Genomic DNA, 24,159 nt, shown 5'->3' on the forward strand with positions numbered 1-24,159 from the left:
GGTCGTGGTCCAAGATAATATTTGTGTCTAACGTTTCGTCTCCTAATGGCGGAGACAGAGGCTACAAAGACTCACACAGGAGCTTCAAACCTAAAAGAGCTCAGTAAGCTCTACTGTTTGTGCATGTCCACGCAATGGTTGGACCGCAACGTCATCAGAACACTGTCCAAGATCGTGGATTCGCATCTTCGTCTGTGACGGAGGCTGTAGTGAGGCAGAGGGCGCTCACGGTTTGTCTAATTTCAATACTTCATCATTTCTATTAACGTTGTTTCATGTTTTGGAATTTCTGTGACCTATCTGTACATTTTAGCATAGTAATGATGGAGCCTTGATAAAATCATAGAATCGTAGTAATGAATGTGGTGTGCCTCTGGTCAAACTACATGATCCGCTACTGAAGGTAGGATAACATTGCAAGCATCAGACGACAACGATCTTCTGCTAACGCTTTCTTTTGTAGTTTATGTGTACATCTGACCGCATGTGCAAGGGACATTTTCTCATGGTGCAGCAAGCGGCGAGAGCAGGTCCCTTTGTAGTGTTCAAATATGAACCGCCGTCTTTGTTCATTTGAACACTCTGTCAATATGCTGTCTTCTTAGTACTCTACTGATGTCATCTGTGACTGTTTTTAAGAATGTGTTGAAAACTTTCCCTTTAGTTGGATGTTTTTCCGAATAGGCATTTCTTCCAAAAAAGTAGTTCTTAAATGATCGAGCTCTTCCTCAGAGAGATTTCTTTAGCCCGGTCCACCGGCGTTTTAATGCCTCCACTTTTCTGCGTGGGATGATAAATGGAATTATTCTGAACGTATGTATTGTGTGAGTGGGCTTTATATGGCCATTGTACCCTAACGTTCCGACAGCTTCTCTACGTATTTGTACATCCAAAAGTGATATATATTTTTCTTTTCCTTATAAAACACATTCAGCTTATCGAAAGCAATAACGGGGTTCCTTCTTGGTCGTCTGAAATGCTCTTTCTTCAACAGCGTCTGACGGTGATACCACCATTAGGAGGAGAAACATTAGGCTTATAAAATATACCTTGAACCGTGGCCTAATTCCCGTAAAGCCAAACTGACCAATAATTTATTTGCGTAGTGTATTTAATACAAAACTGACACTGGCAATTTTGGTCCTTTATTGTCATCCTCATATTTGGTAATCAATCCCCGAGCAGCTTCATCTCCATATGTTAACTCCAATTATATACATTCTGTACTAAACAGCGTGACGAAGCTGTTTGTCTGTTAATTATCACAGCTGACGATGGCAATAAAGATGGAATTTGTGATGTGAATGTTTAAATACGTCAGTGATCTCAATGCAATAAATGAATTATTATATAAAACATTTTTAAGCTCTGCTCCTCCCATTTAACAACAAGTAAGTTCTTTCAAGTTTACCAAGACGTGAATACCGACCAGGAAGGCCTGCGCTGTATACCCCTCAAAGTCTCGCACCAAAGAGTGCCATACTTCTCCTCTGTTATCAAAAATATTAACTTTTGATGGAACCTTTGTGGAACGATTAATAAATATCAACCAGAGCTGAATCTCCGGTGCAATTTTCTAGCTTTTATTAAATTACCGTTATCTTAGTCAATTCTGAGTCTGGTGTAAAGACGATTTATGCTTTCCCATATATCACCACCGTTATTATCATGATTATTTGGTTCATACTATTCTTTTTGTATTACTACTACTATCACCATCACCACCTCCACCGCCACTACCACTACCCTCCTTCCTCTGCTGACATTCTCCTCCAACACCTCTGTTTCCCATAGAGTGTCCATTGCGTTCGTAACATGACAAACTTTGTGGTACAGTTCATCGACATCACCATCATTAAAGTCCTCATCGTCTTTATTTCCTAGTACTACTACAACTAGTACTAGTACTACAGCCACTACTGCCTTGTCTCCTTCCCTTGGCCATATCTTCCTCCAATAAGTTTATTTTCCTCTGTGCATGCACTGTGTTTGTGATGTAACAAACTTTTTGGTACAGTTAATTAATGCCAACAAAGAGCAGCTTCTTTATGGTCAAAACGCTGCTTTACATTCGTAGTACATAATCACCTGCAAACAGTGGATGTGCTCCTACATTTACATAGATAATCCGCAAGCCACCGTACTTCGTGTGGCGAATGATACGCTGTATCACTACTAATTATCCTCTTTCCGGGAGGTAACGTTGCTCTCGTCCGTAGGTTTAACCTTAAAATACCCTACACGAGCCTCCTGGGTGGTGCTAATTGAGCAACAGTGATTACAGGCAGCCAGACTATCCATAGGATCTCTTGGCAATGACATATCAACTAAATAGTAGAAACAGTTCTTTTCAGAGCTCATTAACAAGAAAAATTGGACCAACTATCAGACTCCTTCAACTGAAAATTAAAAGCATTAGCAGGACAAAGTGTCACTACCTGTCAAAATTTTTGCTGGACAACAATATCGATGTCGTCGCCATTCAGGAACCTCGTGTTTCCAGCGAAGAGATATTTCAAAGCCGAGGTCGAATTCCTGGATATTCTGCACTTGGTGTAACTTACCACGAGGTGTATGGAATTGCTAAGTATGTCTGTAACAACATAAACAAAGCTTCACTAATTTCTGTAAGTGTGAAGGCAGATAAAAATACACTTGTCATACAATTGCACGGCATTACTATTACAAATGTTTACAAACCACCCAAAACAATATGGCCCGATTTTGCCCTACATCCTGCAATTTACATAGGAGACTTCAATAGTCACCACGAACTTTGGGACTACTCTCAAAATGATGAAAATGGGAGTATGCTTGCAGAATGGGTCGAAGAGAATAATCTTCATCTAGTGTTTGATGCCAGAGATCAAGGTACTTTCAGGTCAGCTGCTCGGGACAAGGATTCAAATCCTGACTTATGCCTTGTTAGCTGCCACAAGCTGGCTTTCCCATCAACACCACACGGAAAGTGATAGATGCCTTTCCTCACAGTCAACACAGACCTGTAATAATACAAAGTGGTTGCACGCTTCCAGTCATAGATCAACTCCGCATGCTCGTTGGAATTTCCAGAAAGCTGGTTGGATGAAGGTTTCAACGGAACTGGATAAGACCATTCGATGGATACCTCCATCACATAATAACTATCAACGCTTCATTGGTGCAGTAACAGCAACAGCTAAAAAGTGTATGCCGAGAGGATACCGAAAAGAATATGTTCCAGGATGGAATGATGAAAGTGAAACACTGTACCAACACTTCCAGCTAAGTGGTGACCCAGAGATAGCTACGGATCTATTGTCCAGCTTGGACATGTCTCGGAGGCAGAAACGGGTAGAAACAGTCGAACATATGGACTTTACCCACTCGAGTAGGAAAGCGTGGAGACTTCTGAGAAAACTGGGAGGAAATGCACCAGCATGCAGAAAAAATTCCGGAGTAACACCAGACCAAATTGCTTCCCACATCATTACTACCTCAAGAGTACCTCCTGACAAGAAACATACAGGACATATCAGAGGACAGCTTCATGACCTGAAAAAGAAGGCATCTCCCTCATCTCAGTATACCCATCCCTTCACAGTTTCAGACATTGACTCTGGACTGAAGGACCTCAAACCTCTTAAGGTGCCTGGATTTGATGGTATCCATCCAGAATTCCTGATCCATATGGGAGGAAAAGCTAAGAAATGGCTGGCAGAATTCTTCACTGACATCCTTCTGACTGGTCAACTTCCATTGGAGTTTAAAAAGGCGAAGATAATATCTTCTGAAACCTGGCAAACCCAGCAACAAGCTAGAAAGCCATCGCCCCATTGCCCTACTCAGCTGCTGCTACAAGCTTTTTGAAAGTTTAATATATAACAGAATAAGTAGCGCTATTCTAGAGAACGTTCCAGTTGGTCAGGCAGGCTTCAGACCGGGTGTACCTGCTGCGACCAAGTATTGTCTCTCACATCCTTCATAGATTCAGGATACCAAATGAAGCAGAAAACATCTGTGGCATTTGTTGATCTAACTGCCGCCTTAGACACTGTGTGGAGGGAAGGCCATATCTACAAATTTCTCCGCATCAAACCCCGCAGAACAATGGCTCGACTGATTAACAACATGCTAAGTGATCGGAAGTTCCAGGTAATCACTGGAAGCAACATAAGTAGGGAGAGGAAGCTGAACAACGGATTGCCTCAAGGATCAGTTCTCTCACCCTTACTGTTCAACCTACATCTATCTGATCTACCTGACACTTCGTCCAGAAAATACTGCTATGTCGATGATCTGGCGCTATCCGTAAAACACCCGGAAATGAAGCCAACAGAAGAGATTCTAGCCAATGACCTGTCTGCATTACATAATTACTTCTAGATCTGGAGACTCCAACCCAGTGTGAGTAAAACAGAAGTGTGTTGCTTCCATCTAAATAACCGGTTGGCGAACGTAAAACTGGAAGTAAGTTTCAGAGACAGAATTCTTCGTCATAATTGGAACCCAAAATATCTTGGTGTCATCCTGGATCGTACACTATGCTTCAATCAACACCTTCTTAACTTAGCTCAAAAGTTGAGGACTCGAAACAATTTCCTCCATAAGCTATGCGGAACTACCTGGGGATCTTGAGCAACCACCCTGCGATCTTCAGCTCTGGGCTTGGTGTACTCAAGTGCTGAGTATTCTCCACCTGTCTGGACGAACAGTCATCGTACAAGGCTTGTTGATACGCAGCTGAATATGACAATGCGCATAATATCTGGTGCAATCAGATCTACTCCAGTTTATTGGCTTCCCCTTTTAACCGGTATAATGCCTCCTGATCTACGCAGATGTACTGCCCTTATGACAGAATTCCACAAGATCTCCAGGAATTCTAACCTACCCATGCATAACGACCTGCCACTTTTAAATCGTAACAGATGAAATCACGCCATCCAGCTCTGTGCGATGCTGCTGACATGGTTGCTAAAGATTTCAAACCTCTCGGAGAATGGAAAGGTCGGTGGGAAGCTGTGGCAGATGTGCACCCGCATAACATCTTCTCAGGTACTAAACTTCCAAGTGGATTCGACCTACCACACAAGACCTGGACTACTCACAACAGAATCCGTACTAGCCATGGCCGATGCAGGGGTGCTCTCTTTAAGTGGAAGAAGCTGCCTGATCCAGCCCGTGACTGCGGGGCTCCATACCAGGCTGTTCACCACATTGTTAGTGAATGCAGGATTCGAGCCTGTCACGGCGCCAAAGAGGACTTCCTGCTAGCAACTCCAGATGGAGTGCGCTGGATTGAAGGACTGGATATTCAGTTGTAAAGACAAACTTAAGTTTCGTCTGTGTCAATATTTACATATGTACTGTATATGTAATTTAATTTCATGATATGTCTGTATTAGACATACGCTAAATAAATAAAAAATTCCTTTTCCTGTTCCACTCGCAAATATAGCGAGGGAGAAATGACTCTCTATGATGGTGGTAAGTTCCTATGTGTTCTGGCGTAACCACAAGCGCAGGAACGAAGATGCGGAACGCAAGATCAGAGAAAGCTGAGAGGAAACGTCGGCCAATGGTGCGCGGAATTGGACAGCGCCGTGACAGGAGCGCCCCCTGCAAGAAGTGAATAAAAGCACTGCTTCTGCCAACCTCGCCCGGACTTTACTACTCGGATCGCCTCAGCGTACTTCCGACAACGCAGCATCTTTTCGTGGTCGTTACACGCAATGTATGTTGGCAGCAGTAGAATCGTTCGGCAGACAGCTTCAGAAGCCCATAGATGTCTGTAGAACTCCTCGAAAGGACGTCTCCTTCCCTCTTGGCATTCCCATGTGAGTTCTCAAAGCATCTCAGTAACCCGTACGTGTTGTTCGAACCTACCGGTAACAAATCTAGCTGCCCGCCTCTCAATTGCTCCGATGTCTTGCTCTAATCCGACCTTGTACGGATCGCAAACACTGAAGCAGTACTCAAGAACAGGTCGCACTAACGTACTTTACTAACTTTATTTACGGCAGGACTTCGCGAGACTGCTGCAACGTTGTGTAAGTATCTAAAAATATGAATGAGACACTGTACGTCGAAACCAGGTATAATCACGGCTGAAAATAAGATGATTTCGTAAGTTACAGTAATTTTAGAAAGTTACGTAAGACCTTGGGTAATTATAATGTGAGACAAATATACCACCACGTGCAGTACATTTTAATATTAAACTTCCTGGCAGATTAAAACTGTGTGCCGGACCGAGATTCGAGCTCGGGACCTTTGCCTTTCGCGGGCAAGTGCTCTACCAACTGAGCTACCCAAGCACGACTCAGGCCCCGTCCTCACAGCTTTACTTCAGCCAGTACCTCGTCTCCTACCTTGCAAACTTTACAGAAGCTCTCCTGCTGCAGAATGAAAATCTCATTCTGGAAACATCCCCCAGGCTGTGGCTAAGCCATGCCTCTGCAATATCCTTTCTTTCAGGAGTGCTAGTTCTGCAAGGTTCGCAGGAGAGCTTCTGTAAAGTTTGGAAGGTAGGAGGCGAGGTACTGGCGGAAGCAAAGCTGTGAGGAGGGGGGGGGGGGGGAGAGGGGGGCGTGAGTCGTGCTTGGGTAGCTCAGCTGGTAGAGCACTTGTTCGCGTTAAGGCAGAGGTCCGGAGTTCGAGTCTCGGTCCGGCACACAGTTTTAATCTGGCAGGAAGTTTCATATCAGCGCACACTCCGCTGCAGAGAGAAATTCTCAATCTGGACATTTTAATATTGTTATAATGTGACTTAGTAAGATGGCAGGTCGTGACTACAAAGAAATTTACTAATCACATAGCAGTTCAACAGTTATTTAATACAGATGATTTTAATTAACACAGCATAAAAAATATATCTGATTTCAGGGACAGTGAAAATACCGGCAGCTGCTCATATCAGTGAACCATTGACTAACAAATTTTGCAGTGATCTTAATTTTTGTTACTGAATTAAATCAGTATCATCACGATTAGAACATAGAAAAACTGAACCAAAACAGTATATTATACAACACAAAATTTATTTCTAGGCATGCAGTGCGCTGCATATTAAATATAACCAGTACCTACAGTATTTATAGGCGATTCTAAGTTACCCAAACTAGGGTAATTTCATTTACAATTATTTATATTAAACATATAATTGAACAGAGATTTTTGTTACGTGGGCACTGCTGTGTTCTTTCTTTCGGCAGTTTTACTTATTTGTTCGTCAGTGTATTCAACAATGTATTGACCCACACGGCTTGTGATGGATCGAAGGTAAAATTAGCTAGTTAAATTTGTAGGTTATTTTACACCGAGAATAAAGCTTGATAATATTATCATGAAATCCTACTGCAACACGATTCGAAATATTTTTGAATATTTTGTGCAGACAAGTCAAACAGTATTGAGCAATGTCTCATGTGAGTAGAAATAAACCATACTCGATGCAAAATAAAGTCCTGTTTCTTTCTGTATGCAAGAAGTAATGATACACTAGTAATGGTGCTATGCCTTTATTATTTGAGAGCTCAGTATCAAATGGTTCTCCTTGCGAACTGCCTTCGCTGGCATTAATAAAGAGGGAGACTGCCTTCAATGGAATTTTGGCACGAAAGAGAACATACGTTCTGGAAACATAGCCGCACGTAGCGTACGATACGGCAGCACATTTGCAGAGCTCCAACGTTACACTATCTCTGAGTGTAAACACCGAGGTACACGTGATATCTCTCATTAATATGAACGTGGGGTCCGGCAGGAGTTATCATCTCACCTGAATGCACGTTTTAAAGAGATACTGTATTTGCGAAGGGAAAATATATGCTGCTGAGGAAAGCACACGTGCGCACACAATGCACGTAACGTACTGTGTATGTGCACAAATTCGTAATACATTCCACGTCCGTTGATACGAAGAAAATATGTGTATTGTATCATACGGGGTCTGCGAACAGAGATAAAATTAGTTTTTGGCTCAACATTCTGTAGACGCCGATGGCATTAAGAACCGAAATGGCAACCTGGACTGCTTGAAACGCGACAGGGTGTGTGTGTGTGTGTGTGTGTGTGTGTGTGTGTGTGTGTGTGTGGAGCAAATGGGGCGAAGGGTTAAACGGCAAGAAATACACCGCAATATTTCGAATTAACCATTCTGGGAATTGTTTATTCTGAGATAGGGAAACTGGGGTTGGGGTTGGAACCGTGGCTCTAACGAGCATGAGTTCGCAGTCTTAACGATCGATCCTTCTCTCTCCATCTGAGGTTAGGGTGAATTTTGTGAATTTCACAGGAATTAAGGCTGAAAGAAGTTGTATCTTTTCAGGTTATTGCAAAGGCAGAAACGGCTGGCATTACAACACTTATGTTTGGAACTTTATTTCCTCAGAGTAAACTTAAGGTAATTTATTTTCATTAACGAGCTTCTGCATCAGTGTCAAAATTTGAGGACGTTCTCCACAGGACATGTGAAGAGAGAAACGCATGGAGAACATTAACTAGAAGGTAGGACATGTGTTAAGACGTTAGGAAACAGCTACCACGATAATCTACTAAACGAAGCCGTAAGAGGAAAGTTGTAGGGAAAACAGATTTCGGAATGGAATTTAAAAAAATTTGGACGTTGTCTGTAAATACTACTCTAAAATAAAGAGGTTGACACAGGAGAGGATGTAGTTATGGTCAGTAATTACGTTCTAGAAGAAAATAAGAAATGTTACCATTAGCATCACAATGTTTCGAAGAACACTAGAGTGAGCTTCTGTTATCCTACTCTGTCCTTTCAAGTCATCCTGGACGCCATCGAAGGAAATATGTAAGTTTTGCATCTAGCTCTCATGAATCACTGCGAGATATTAGCGCTAGAGCTTTCACTGTCTCGTAAATTCGTGCACTGCAGCCGTCATCAGGACAAAAATACACTAGGCAACACAATTGAAGGACGACTATTTTGAAACCACGTAATATTTTCCCATTGCGAGTATAAGTTAGAAATTTGGCTCAAGGGTGTCTGCAACCATCCTCTGTAACGATGCAGAAGCATTGGTACCTGCGGTGTCATCCTTGGGCCTGGTGACCCTTCAACAGTAAGATGTCGACACATGCGAAAGGAAGACCAGAGCTCAGAAGTTCGTGTAAGGTGTAAGACGAGTTAATGTTGTCACATTTGCACGAAATCTCACCACAATACTGCTAAACTCGACCGTGAACATATCAGGCGAATGGAAGGGCGTTACACGCAGTCTTACCCACATTTAACCATTCTTTTCAAGCCTTCGCGATGGAGATTAGAACTGCGACCCACACTATTGAATTCTCGCTGTTTTCTTATGTGTGGTCGAGGAAAACGTTTGAGACACACCGCTGCTCAGAACCCACGAGAAAAAGCGTCAACCAGTGGCATAAGGGCGCCAATTAAATCATACCTTCTCTTGAGGTGTTGATTCCCACACATTCTATGGTTGAAAACGACGGTTTGCACAGTGATGAGCAACAGATCGATTCTTGACAATCACTGACACTGCTGACACCCCACGGCCTAGCCATTTTGACTAGTAACCTCACTCAACGTAGTCGCATCTCTTTGGAGTGCACTGCGGCTATAATTTTTGCTGTAGTGTACGGTGTGTAACCACAAGGGACCAATCAAAAGCATTCAAACATGATCCGAAGGAGCAAAGGGTTCTTATGCTTTTTCACCCCTCCAGTTTAGCACCCACCTCTGCCGTGATCACTCAGGGGTTCAACATTGACACATACACAAGTAAAATGACTAGGAGTCCATCTAAGACCCCTCCCTAAACCCCCACCCCTGTTTCGCAATACTGTCTACCCACATGTATGAGCACCTTAAAAGTATACACAGACAGAACCTGTGTTAGAAGGTGCAAGATGGTTGCCTACCTGTATGCACCTAGGACTCTCGTCACAGATTTTCTCTACACAGTTACATATTTAACGAACTCAACTTACGGGGGCGCGTTTCACTGACAGTGTTGCCAAGCTCGGGCAATTTAGTGGGGCTCTTTGCCATTTAATTGACACTTGTGTGAATGTTGCAGCACCCAGAAATCACGGCACAGGTTGGTACAAAACAGGGAGCCTGAAAAAACAAAATCGTCTTTTGCTGCTTTAAATCGCGTTCATCACATTCAGTGGCGTTGCCAACCCACGATGACCTTAGATAAGGATTGAAGCGTTCGTGACGTGTTAGCACTAGTGTTAAAGATTGTCAAGGACATCATCCTGTTGGAAGGGAATATATTGTTCGACTGATGGCATTTATGACATCCCACGAGACATTTTCGTGTCAATTATGAGTGGCAGTGTGTTTGAAATTTTCTCCTGGACCACACTTAAGAAAACCGCGTAATTCAACAGTGGACGTCGAGGTTCCAATCTCCATCGTGGAGACATCAAAGGAAAGGGTGGTATGTGGGTATGAGGTGTTGCACTTCCATTTTGGCGTTGGGCATAAGTGGTGCCTGTGCGGTATCATTAACCCACCTAACACCTTACTTGGACTTCTGAGTTCTGTCCTTTTCTTCGCACATGTCGGCCCCTCCCCTTACCGTCTCAAGCGTCACGGAACCCGAGGCTGACGTCACAGGGAACCACACTTTCATATCATTACAGTGGATGGCTATAGGCATATTTGAGCCAAATTTCAAACTTATAGGTCACAGTTGAAATAATTACGATCTTTCGTAAAAGTGATCCTTTGATTATATTGTGCTGTGTAGGTGTTACATGCTAATTAGTAAGTGTCTATTGTTTGACGACTAATGAGTGTATCCAGAGTAAGACGTCAACTTGACCGATTATGCCACTCTGTATACCGCGCTATCACATCAGTGCCTCTCGTGAAAAACATAAACTGTGCCCGTATTTTTGACATTATTAAGGATTTTACATAGCTTGGAAAACTGCAATACTGTCTAGTTTGTACAATTATAGGGATAGCATATAATGAAATTTTGTTTACTGCACGTATTACTGTGGTGTACGGGAAGGTGTCGTCGTTGAGTGACTGTAGGAGGATACTAGGTGACTTGGACAGGATTTGTGATTGGTGTAAATAATGGCAGCTAACTCTAGTTATAGATAAATGTAAATTAATCCAGATGAATAGGAAAAAGAATCCCGTAATGATTGAATACTCCATTAGTAGTGTAGCGCTTGACACAGTCACGTCGATTAAATATTTGGGCGTAACATTGCAGAGCGATACGAAGTGGGACAAGCATGTAATGGCAGTTGTGGGGAAGACGGATAGTCGTCTTCGGTTCATTGGTAGAACTTTGGGAAGATGTGGTTCATCTGTAAAGGAGACCGCTTATAAAACACTAATACGACCTATTCTTGAGTACTGCTCGAGCGTTCGGGATCCCTATCAGGTCGGATTGAGGGAGGACATAGAAGCAATTTAGAGGCGGGCTGCTAGATTTGTTACTTGTAGATTTGATCATCACGCGAGTGTTACGGAAATGCTTCAGGAACTCGGGTGGGAGTCTCTGGAGGAAAGGAGGCGTTCTTTTCGTGAATCGCTACTGAGGAAATTTAGAGAACCAGCATTTGAGGCTGACTGCAGTACAATTTTACTGCCACCAACTTATATTTCGCGGAAAGACCACGAAGATAAGATAAGAGAGATTAGTGTTCGTACAGAGGCATATAGGCAGTCATTTTTCCCTCGTTCTGTTTGGGAGTGGAACAGGGAGAGAAGATGCTAGTTGTAGTACGAGGTACCCGCCGCCACTCACCGTATGGTGGATTGCGCAGTATGTATGTAGATGTAGATGCAGATATTCAATTTAAAAGGACGTGCCCAGTTAGCCGCGCGTGTCACCACGCCACTTCCGAGATTAGGGCATGTGCACCGACCCCAGATCGAGCCCGCCCGGCTGATTAACAAAGAGGGCCAATGTGCTGCCCACCCTGGATGTGATTTTAGGCGGTTTCCCACATCTGCCTAAGTGAATACCAGGGTGGTAGCCATGTCCGGCCTGAGTCAAACGATTCAAAAAAGTTTAGAAAACGTTTGCACCCTTTCACGTGAATAACAGTACACGCCGACAGTTGGGGTACATGAATTCCATACCGAAGGGTAAGGAGGTGGCGGCAGGAAGGACATCCGGCCATCCCTAACACTGAAAATGCCAAATTCGATAATATGTCCGTGTGGGTACGGGATGAACACAGAAGAAAAGGAAGAAGGATATTCAATTTATTAGGGAAAATATACACTCCAATACAAAAAAACGACGCACCTCAGGAGCACACCCAACAACTTTGCCAATCAAAGCCCAGTGGGATAACTGCTTGCATAAGGGTTGAGATGAACCAACGCGTTATTCATTAGCTCAGTCTGTAAAGCTGTTTCTCTTCAATAAATAACCAATTTTTCCTAATCTTCGATCATTTGTTTGTACATGTACATCACATCTACCGATTTCCGACCAATTCGGATAACTCCTTCGTTGTGATTCGTTTTTTGTTTGTTTTCCTAGTGTGTATTTTTAATCTGTAGGGGATTTGGGGGTACAAAGAGTGCAATATGTAGATTTCAGTGACGCCACCTTTGGCAGCTACTATCGCTCTAACGCTGTTAGGTATTGAGTAGAATGAGCTGGGACGTCAAACAAGTACGTTGTTCAGTCTGCTTTAACTGCGTGTCATTATTCGTCACTCATAATGGCAAGCGACTGGTGGCATGCAGGTCATCCAGCAAACGCGGAACAACTGTTCTCAGTGGGTTAGAATTCTGGAAATCGTGGTTCCTGGGCCAACATCTTAAGGCACCTCACATCGAGATCGTTCAGGACGGGAAGGGCAACGTGCGGGTTGGCGTTCTCGTGTTGAAAGACATGGATACGCAGACTTCAAAGATGGGTCACAGGCATCGGCATTAACCAGTCAGAAACGTAACTGCTGATGGCCAAATATCCGGTTGTGTGAATAAGAGGTGATCGTGCACTAAACCCAATGTTACCGCGTACCACCAGTCTAGGTGCTTGGCCCGTGCAACGACATATTCTGTCTGTTACCGTTCATTCTCTTCCGAGAGACCACGCAGCGATACTTACGTCGTCATGCCATAAGGACAACCAGGACTCGATTGAAAAGACTACGTTATGCCACTCCTGTGACCAAGTGTTATCATTAGCAGCAACACTATCGGCTCGCCTGCCCCTCTTGTTCTGTCAACATAATCTACAACGATGGTAGCCGTCCTGACACTCTGGGGCACCACAGACATCGTCACACTGTCAGTGTGAACTCTTCTCTTGCTCATTTCCCGAATCGATGTGCCTTTACTATCCTGCACGGCTGAGCGTACAATATCTCTGTCCTCTAGGGCGCTACTCACTTATGTTCTTTGAGATCCTCCGTTGACTGTGGCCTTCCTGAATCCATGATTCCATATCCCCATTACAGACTTGGGCAAGTAGCAATAACAAGACGTAACAATATTCTGCAGTGCCAATACGCCACAATCTTGTCACTGTCGAATTGCAACTCATTTTTCTGCCGTACATGGTATTCTCAGAAATAACTATCATTGAAATGAGATTTTTGAATGAAAACCGTATTTCATAAACTTCCCTTGTATACACAATGTAGTAGATAACGTTATTGACCCGCCAGGGTAGCCTGCTTTCTGCACTCGGGTAGGCGTACCGGCTCCGGATCGAATCCGCCCGGTGGATTAACGACGAGGGCAGGTATGCTGGCCATCCTTGATGTGGTTTTTAGGCGGCTTTCCACAGCCTGCTAGGTGAAGACCGGGTTGGTCCCCACGTTCGGCCTCAGTTACACGGCTCACAGACTTTTTAACACGTTCGCACTGTTTCGTGACTTACACTAGACACAGACAACTGGGCTACACTACTTATGTCCCGGCGGGCTCGGGGTGGCGGCAGAAAGGGCATCCGGCCACTCTTTGCTACTAACACTGCCAAATCTGTAATAACACGGCAGACCCCACGCTGACGCGGGACAAAGGTCCTAAGAATGAAAGAAAGAAAGAAAAGTAGTAGATCACGTTTCTCCGAGCCACTTTGTGCGGTTGTGCTGAAAAGCTGATCTTTTGCATATCCAAACATGCAGAACACTTGATGGCAATCTCAGTTTTGTTTCGGGCTGTCTTCATATAGCTACAGATTTAATGTACGGCGTTGTATAATTTGGTACACTAAACTTCAGTAGAACTACGTGCAGCTTATCACAGAAGATGAATCTCTTGTTCTGTAAACTAGCGTTAACGATATGAATGTGCCCACTATGTGACCCCCAGTAATGGAGTGTGTTCTACCTAAAGATGGTATACCAAGGAACAAGCGGAGGTTTTTTGGTCGGTAGTTGAGTATAGTACATACAGGAAAGTACCGGTTTCTGTGGTTGTTACTTTTTTCTGTATGCACTGTACTACAGTGTGGTATTGAGAAATAAGTTGTGCATATGACAGGCCTTCTGAATACTGTATCAACTCCTTCGCATTAATCTTTCCTAATAGGTATCACGAAAGGATGCCAACCGTGCACACTCAGTTCGAACCGTTTGAAGAAGGCGTTTTAAAACACATCAGTGAGAAACTGTCAACCAAGTGGGACAAATGTTGAGAGATCTAGTATTAGCAAGCGCAGTATTTCTCTCTTTCTCTCTCTCTCTCTCTCTGTGTGTGTGTGTGTGTGTGTGTGTGTGTGTGTGAGAGAGAGAGAGAGAGAGAGAGTCTTTGTGTCTGTGTGCGTGTGTGCCTGTGAGCTTGTGTGTTTGTGTGTGTGTGTGTGTGTGTGTGTGTGTGTGTGTGTGTCTGCACGGGCGTGCATGCATGTGTGTATATAGTTTTGTCGGACACTAAGAAACTATGATGCGTCAGCGCCCATGCGTGGAATAAAATTCAGACGAAGTTGGTTAAAATCTGTAGTAGTCACTCCCCAGGTCATGACTTCTAGTAGACCTGGACGCTGAGAAGATGAGGTGGCAGCGCTACAGATGCAGGAGACCAAACTTGGGAATTAGTGAAGGCAGCTGTTATACGATAGAAAGTGTCAGTTAATCAGTTTTGTCCTGAAACATACTGATGAATAGTGATTTTAGAGTGCGATTTTATTCCACGGTGTGGCGGAAGGCATGCTGAATCACACATTTGGGTGTGATAAGCAATACGGATGGAGCACGCTGGCGTTGTACAAGTCAGCATCCAACAACGATCTCATGCAGGTACCCGGATCAGGTGTCTGCAAGTGGGAGTCTACCTTGGGTCACCAGCAGCTCAAGCAACCAGCTCAGCACACTTGAAGATGGAAATTCCCTTCACCATGTGCTAACAGCTTGTCATGAACGGCAGGGTTCATGAAGGTTGAAAAGGGGGGTGGAAACATGGGACATAAATCACCAATGCAGAATACAGACAGGTAGATGCTACCATGTGTAGCCAGGAATGGGGAAGTGGTACTCGGGTGCCTCACCCAGCAGATTCAAGGAAGTAGTTTGCAGTCAGTTCACATGATCATTCTCCAGGGGAAGGCACTGGCTCATCTACATCTTCTATCACTCACTGAGGTGCCCACACTAGAGTCCTAGCTTGCTGTGGCGAAATCTGCTAGAGCTGGCTACCTGTGATGTTCACTCAGGTTGCAGGCAGCACATTAAAAGTTGACAACCAAGTTATCCTATAACTAGCGAGATTGTCATTCTACCAAAATCAGACTTGCTGATGAGAGGATCAGACACAACGACTGAGGATTCTGAATTGAGGGTAGTTAAGATGGACAGAAGATCAATGCTTGATGATGAAAACAAGGCAGAAAGAAAATCAAGTAACACTATAGGGTTGGTTGATCTAGTACAAGCTTTCAACAATATGAAATGGTGCAGGGTCTTCGAAATTCTGAAAAGAATAGAAGTAAGCTTTATCAATAGATGAGTAATCTGCTACATGTAAAAAGCAGAGTGTGTACGTCCAGGATCTCCTCTGAAATCCGTGGATCGATTTAAATCCCATTTGGCCAATAAATATGTCTCAAGAGCATCAGTAGTGTGGTATTCATGACCTCCTAGCTCCAATAGGAATGGAGATAAGGGCAAAAATATTTTCCAGCCCCTGGCATGTAGGCTGTCTTCCACAACAGGCATGTTGCGTTAGAATTGTATCAGCCTGATTTATCGATCTGCTTTTTATGACAGCCTGTATGTCATGGGCAAATAAATGATTTTCAAGGCCCTGAAAGGTAGGCTGCCATGTTGTGGTATCGACCAGCTTTATTAAAATGTGCTACAGAGGCTACACTTGCTGATGAGCATGGTTGGGGACCGGTTGAGAGGAGCAGAGGAGGGGACAGAAAGAGCGATGGAGAGTAGGAAAAGGACAGAGAGAGAGAAGGATTGGAAAGTACATCAGGCAGGTGGAAGGTGTGGAGGAGTGCTGAAGATATGGAAAGGAAGAGGGGTAGGTGGAGATAGGAAAAGAGAGGGATTTGGTCAGAGGGAGGGGAGGGTGATATGGTTAGAGTGATGGAATAGAGGAAATGGACTGACAGACTGGAATGAGGAGATGAAGAGACAGAGAATGTTAAGGAGGAGATAGATACAGGTGGGAGGATAAGGTAGACAAAATGGTTCAAATGGCTCTGAGCACTATGGGACTTAACTGCTGTGGTCATCAGTCCCCTAGAACTTAGAACTACTAAAACCTAACTAACCTAAGGACATCACACACATCTATGCCCGAGGCAGGATTCGAACCTGTGGCCGTAGCGGTCACGCGGTTTCAGATTGTAGCGCCTAGAACCGCTCGGCCACAACCGGCCGGCTAAGGTAGACAGATGCAGGTGGGAGAATGAGGTAGACAGAGGGAGGAAGAGAAGGACACAGGGGGGGGGAGGGAGGGGAGCTGCGCTCAGCATATGTGGGGAACACATACGCAGGTGACGTCGCAGGGAAGAGGCTAGTATACAATATTTTTAAAAACCAAGACGTTACAATGAGACTGGAGACCTAGAACGAAGCACTTGAAGTAAAAAGAATGTTAGCCAGAGATGCTGTTCTTTCACCCCTTTTGTTCAGTCTATACATGGAAGAAGCAATGACGGAATTAACAGAAACGTTTAAAAGTGGAAGTAAACTTCTGGGAGAAAGAATATCAATGTTAAGATTCGTAGTGTCATTGCAGTCCCCAGCGAATATGAAGAAGTATTACAGGATCTGTTAGAAGGAACGAACAATGTTACGAGTACAGAATATGGACTGAGAGTAAACCGGAAAAAGACAAAAACAATAAGTAGTAGAGAGGATAATACCGAGAAACTTAACATCAAAACTGGTGATGACACAGTAGACGATGTTAAGGAATTCTGCGACCTCACAAGTAGAGCTACCCATGATGGACGAGGCAAGGGGGACGTGAAAAGCAGGCTAGTACAGGCAGAGTGAGTAATCCTGACCAAGAGAAGGCATTCATGGCCAATAGAAATCTACTGGCATCAATCTTTAATTTTAAGAAGAAATTAAAAGAACACATATCTGGATCTCATAATTGTAAGGTACTGAATCATGGTCAGTGGGTTAACGAGAACAAAGAAGAATTGAAGCGTTTGAGATGCAACGTGCAGTAGAATATTGAACGCTATGTGAGCTGGTATGATACACAGTGAGGAGTGTCTTCACAGAGGCGGTGAAGAGAGGAACATATGGAAAATGCAGACAAGAAGAAGGGACAGTATGGTAGGACATGTGATTAGTCATCTTGGAAACACCTGTATGGTACTAGAGGGAGCTGTAGAGGGTGAAAACTGCAGGGAGAGACCGAGACTAGAATACATCCTATAAATAACTGCGGACGTAGGGTGCAAGTGATACTCGGAAGTGAAGAGCTTAGCGCATTAGCGCAGAAGATGAATTCTTGGTGGCCGTCACCAGACCCGTCAGATGACTTGCGACTAGTACGCCGTGGAGCAGCTCAGGTTTGATGTTGCATGTTATGGCTCAGCATGGCAAGGATAGCAGAATGACGTATAGGGTGCCGCCATACTGCTCCAGTCGCACTCCCTGGTTATGGTTCCGCTTGGTTTGGCTATATGTTACCAACGATGCTGAGCCCTATGCAGTACTGGCCCTATTTCAGTGATCCAGATACAGATTGTGAAATATGGCATGAGCCGGACCTGATTCTATGCCGTCTCGCCAAGCAGTAGTTTTAATAGTTTATGTGTGTCCCTTGCAATTGGATCTACTGTGCTCTACATCTTCAATGCAAACAGTTCAATAAAATTCAATTTAAGATACGTCATTGATTTCTGAATCTTCATAAAAGACTGTTCAAAAAATGCAGATAAAATCATAGCAAGCTATCTGTGGTGTCACAGCCAGACACCACACTTGCTAGGTGGTAGCCTTTAAATCGGCCGCGGTCTGTTAGTATACGTCGGACCCGCGTGTCGCCACTATCAGTGATTGCAGACCGAGCGCCGCCAAACGGCAGGTCTAGTCTAGAGAGACTCCCTAGCACTCGCCCAGTTGTACAGCCGACTTTACTAGCGATGGTTAACTGTCTACATACGCTCTCATTTGCAGAGACGGCAGTTTAGCATAGCCTTCAGCTACGTCATTTGCTACGACCTAGCAAGGCGCCATATTCAGTTACTATGTCTTCTGAACAGATAATATTGTGACTCATGTACCGTCAAGAGCGACGTTCATCATTAATGGATTAAAGTTAAGTATCAAACTAATTACGTCCGCTTTCTGAATTCTAATTCCTTGTCATGTTCCAGAACTCACTTCCCTCCTCACGCCAGCCTGCGTGAGCTAAAACGCGAGCATTTCTGCCTCCCCCAGTAACACGGTGTTGGCTCTTCTGCCAACACAACACTAGCTATAGATAGAATCAGCTGTAATGTACCAGGACAGATGTAATTAAATGAATCCAGACTTCCGTGGATGTGTGACTGAGACTGGCGGGTGACACAATAAAATATCAATTTGGGAAGGAGCTCTGACGACGAACAGAAACTTAGGCACGTACTACACTCCTCACGTTGTTATTTTAAACGGAAGATAAGTTACGTCGGAGATACAGTCAGGTGCTAGATCATCAAATAAAACATACTCCTTTAAAATATGCCGGTCCGAGACCCGTGTCCTTGACACACTGGTGGATCCTCCCGCCATAAAAGAAAGCCGTGTATCAAGGAGAAATGTCCCACTTGAAACTTCCAGGCAGTTAAAACAGTTTGCCGGACCGAGACTTGAAATGCTCTATTAACTGAGCTACCCAGGCACCATTCAGGCGGAGGTTCGAGTCCTCACTCGGGCATGGGTGTGTGTGTTGGTCCTTAGGGTAATTTAGGTTAAGTAGTGTGTAAGCTTAGGGACTGATGACCTTAGAAGTTAAGTCTCATAAGATTTCACACACACATACACACACACACACACACACACACACACACACACACACACACACACACACACACACCCCATTCAGGAGTCGGTTAAGTCCGGCTAATTCATGTCTCCGCAACATCCTTTCTTCGAGGCGAGCTAGTCGTGCAAGTTTTGCAAGACAGCTTCTGTAAAATCTGGCAGATAAGAGACGACGTACTGCCGGAAGTAAACGTGTGAGTACGGATCGAGAGTTTTGCTTCGGTAGCTCAGCTGGTAGAGCACTTGCCTGCGAAAGGCACACAGTTTTAATCTGCTAGGATGTTTCATATTAGCGTACACTCCACTAAAGAGTGAAAATTTCATTCTGGAAATGTCACACTTCTTCAGCTTATCGTGACTGGGAGAACATAAGCAATGGTTACACTGAGGGTTTTGCTGGCACAAGTTTGTTGTTTCTCACTTCTGTCCCCTGAACCTCACCAGCAAGACTTCTGACGTCAAGTATGTGGTGACTGCCTTCAGGGGCTGAATAACGAGCGGAAGGCTCGAGTGGTCAATCCTCCTTTGCAGCCACATCAAAAAGTTTGCTATCGCGGATTCGTATGTGCCCTTGAAACCTGCAGAAAATTATTTTCAACTCCCTTCGCAGCTGAAGGAAAACGTCTTAGCGTTTGGAGAGGTGTCTGTAAACAACAGCTATACCCATACCACTTGCGTAATATTCATAAATTGATATTGGAGGAATACCCACGAAAAGTTCAGTTTGTACAGTGGCACTAAGTACATCAGCCACATTTTTCGACTTTTGGAGCTATTCATCGATGAATGTAAGTTAAAATGTGACGACGTTGTGAACTTGCGCTCCACGAGAGCAATCAAGGTTTTAGGTCGTATGTAATGCGAAATAGACTAATAGGACTCGTTTGTCTCAGTTTTCTCAGAGATGTTCTTCCTATGTTACTCTCAATCTCTAAAACGCCGGCGTACACTCTGCCACCATGTTAGAGGTTCAAAGTTTCAACGTCTTTCTGCTGTGTAGTGCTTAGTTTGGTCTTTACGGATTTATTAGCAAAACGTGAAACATTAACCCATGATTTAATCCATTCTCTAATTTTGATACCCCACTGCACCTAATTACGTGAATTTCCGAACATCTGATCCACCCGGAACAGTAGCCAGATTACCATCCCGCTCAACGTACTAAGCGCTGCACAAATGATTAACTAACGAAAAATACGAGACAGTTTTAGGGTGACAGGTATGGAATTTCAACGCCTCACAGTGCCAGGACTGTTTATTTCTGGCCAGGGGTTCGTTTTTCAAATGTAACTAGTTTTCCGGTCCGGCCGCCACAAAAAACTGTTGCGACGAGAAAGATGTAGGAGTGTCTAGAATTCCAAAACTGTATTGCAAAACAATTACAGCAGCTTTACAAAAATTACTTCTTATTAAGGAAATATTACTGTATCGTGAAATTAGTTAATATAATGGTAAAAGTGTGGTGCATCTATAACTCTGAACGCTAGCTATGTGAACAGATAATTTTATTTTAACACATCTAGGCAATCGAACTACCTGATCAGAAGCAATAAAGAAAAATACCACTAAAACTTCACTTTTTTGAAGCGCATCATAACTTACGCGCAAGCAATCAATGACCCTCACTTAGTCCTCATTGAACTCTATTCTCAACAACAATGCTGCTGTGGCGTAACATATCAACTATTAAAGACTTCTATTTCCATTAAATACCAAAAACGAGCTAGGTGCCTTAGAGAGTGCTGCGGTAGTGCTAACGCGAAAACCTGCAACACAGTATCTTATCATCAATGGCTGACAGTGATGGTACATGTCGTAGCACAGTGCACTGTTTCCACTGCTGAATACATGACGAGACCCTATGTGTTTCATAACACAGCCGGCCTGAGGCAGTGTAAATATCGTCGGCGAAGTCGGTAGCAGAGCCGGCCGGAGTGGCCGTGCGGTTCTAGGCACTACAGTCAGGAACCGAGCGACCGCTACGGTCGCAGGTTCGAATCCTGTCTCGGGCATGGATGTGTGTGATGTCCTTAGGTTAGTTAGGTTTAAGTAGTTCTAAGTTCTAGGCGACTGATGACCTCAGAAGTTAAGCCGCATAGTGCTCAGAGCCATTTTTTTTTTCGGTTGCAGAATTCCTTTGTGTCAGTCTGTGATGTTACAAAATAAGAGTGATGTTGTTATTCAATGGAAAGTTGGAAATTGAGATTTAACTAACTGTTTTATCAATCACAATTGGCGTAAGAATCATGGATTGACCATTGTCATAAAATATTGCATTATGAGATGTGAATAGTTTTTACTTGCAGTTTCGCGTGGCTTGAGGCAGTCACAACTAGCGTGCTATTGATTAAGAAGTTGCGTTATCGTCTTTCTAATTACTTCATGATCGTAGATACGATCATACCCGGTTGTGAAGTTATTGTTATGACAAAACAATTTCCTAAGGGACCAGAAAGTTCTTAAGGGCGCAAAAACAACTGTAACATCACACAAAAGGAAATCCAATATTAAAGCTGATGCAAGAAGACGATAAAACAGTTTTCTTTTTATCAATGTAACACGCACATTGGACTGCTGATCTTGGCGTCTGTAATATTAGCAAAATGCATAATTAAAATGAAAATAATACTGAGGAGATAATAGAAATGAGCACTGCTAAATGATTCAGTATTCCCAGAACAAATATTTATTATAACTAAAACATATATCGTACCTTAAGCTTAATACTACAATGACGGTAGATTTTTATGTCCATATCATGTCCATTGAGCGCTCTTTTATATAGCCATTGTCCTCTTGAGTCGCTCGTGCTTCGTCACGGTAAGTTACAACAGTTCTTCTTCCTACACTTCACTCAAAACTTAGACGGAACACGTTTTTATTTATTTAGTAAAAATAATTAGATCAGACGCCACAAATCTGCGTCCGTCTTACTCGAGAAAAACAGTAAAAGTCTTCTTAGCGCTCCAGGCTTCATTTGTTCTCCCTCGAACAAAATAGTGAAGGATCGTATATCTATCCGTATTTTTCTGTTTTTATTGCCGCCCAAAGACGACAAATTACATCACTAGAAAATTCCACCGTCGCTATGCGACGCCTCATTATACATTAATCATTATTTACAAACAAGTATTTGCCTTCTGGCTGAAAGTATTAACTACTCGTATTTGCTGTTTTAATGAAGTCAAAAATAGCGAATATCTCATTGCCTCCCATGAGGAGAGAGGGAATGCCGAAGGATTACCTCGATCCTCATGTCCTCACGAGATATTCGTGATTTTTGGTGTGACATTTACATAACGTTACTGGCGTACAAAGTACATAAATTGAAATCACATTTATAAACATATATCAGATATTTACCATTTTTCAAAATAAAGTTTTTCATTCTTTGTTCATCAGTCACTTCATTCCATAATACCAAGATTAACATTTATGTGCATATTTAAGTTTGGTCCATATTTGCTTATAACAATAAGTGAACGTTCATTTCGCACTTCAGGGGATAGAATTCAGGAATTACTTTCTCTTAAGCTTAACAACTAATACATAAGTACAGTGAGTGCTTATTTTCACTAAACTAGAGTGGACAATGTTCGAGCATCTGTTGACTCCTTGTGGTTCAATTACAGTTTAATAACGTAGCACTACACTTCGTGATGCTTTCACTTTCTGTGTTAGCTGTCTACGGCGTTCATCATGCAGTACATCTGTCCTTTCCACTGTGGTGCCAGGAATTCAAGTGGCTGCCCGGGTTTTTATTTACAATATGAAACAGAAGAAGTGGAAAATTATTAGTATAACTTACAACCTATTGGATGCATTTGTTAAGGATCGGGACTGGTCTGGAGTTTAGGGTCTTCCTATAGTGCACATTCATTTTCTTTGTCCATCAAGAGACAGGATTATAATTCATTTTAGCAGTGTTCAGGAGTGCCGGTATTAATGGCTTTAAGGTCTGAGTAATCTAACAATCTACTTCTTACTCATCTTAACTTCAACTCAAGAAAATTGCTTAATTTACGTATGAAGATGTAGTCACACAAGTGTACAAATGTCTATCCTCCAGTATGTACGATGGAAGTAATGGCGGTTAGCAGTTTAAAGTTTGGATTGTTTCGTCACCCACACGTCAGCCACTCACAGCGGTTGCACAGTGTTGCGTGAGCTCCAATACTCAGTATCCGTTCGCGCTCAGGCTGTAACAGAGCTGCTGGTCATCGATTGCTCCCCTTTTTTTATGAACTTCGTATCACACGAATGCATCGATACAAACACCTCGCGCGCGTTTTCCATCGGAGGAGCCGGACACTGAAGCTGCCTCCATACTTCTCTGTCAACTGCCTCCCATGAGGCTCACAGGTAAGTGACGACGAATGTTTTAGCTGTCGCTGCACTTAGAACAACACTGAACTTTGCGTTGCACCTGTTGTCGTAGCCTTGACTTCTTTTTACACTTACAGTAACACACTACCACTAATATACAGTGAACAGTTATTTTTATTATGCACGTCGCACTTTAGTGTGCATCTTCACACAGCATTCGTGCTTAGTTCCTTCGCCGATAGAGTTCATTTACATAACAACCAATTTTGCAGGTTTACTCCATTGGTACAGAAAGACTTATATTGTACTATTTACAAAAGATCACTTACGAGCTAATATTTACAATTAATGGTCACTCCTTTTGTTAAGTCCAGTGAACAACTGCTTTATGAATGGACTCTTTGTATCTCAAGGTTTACTTTCACT

The sequence above is a fragment of the Schistocerca piceifrons genome, chromosome 5 (assembly GCF_021461385.2).
Source record: "Schistocerca piceifrons isolate TAMUIC-IGC-003096 chromosome 5, iqSchPice1.1, whole genome shotgun sequence".
Lineage (NCBI taxonomy): Eukaryota > Metazoa > Arthropoda > Insecta > Orthoptera > Acrididae > Schistocerca > Schistocerca piceifrons.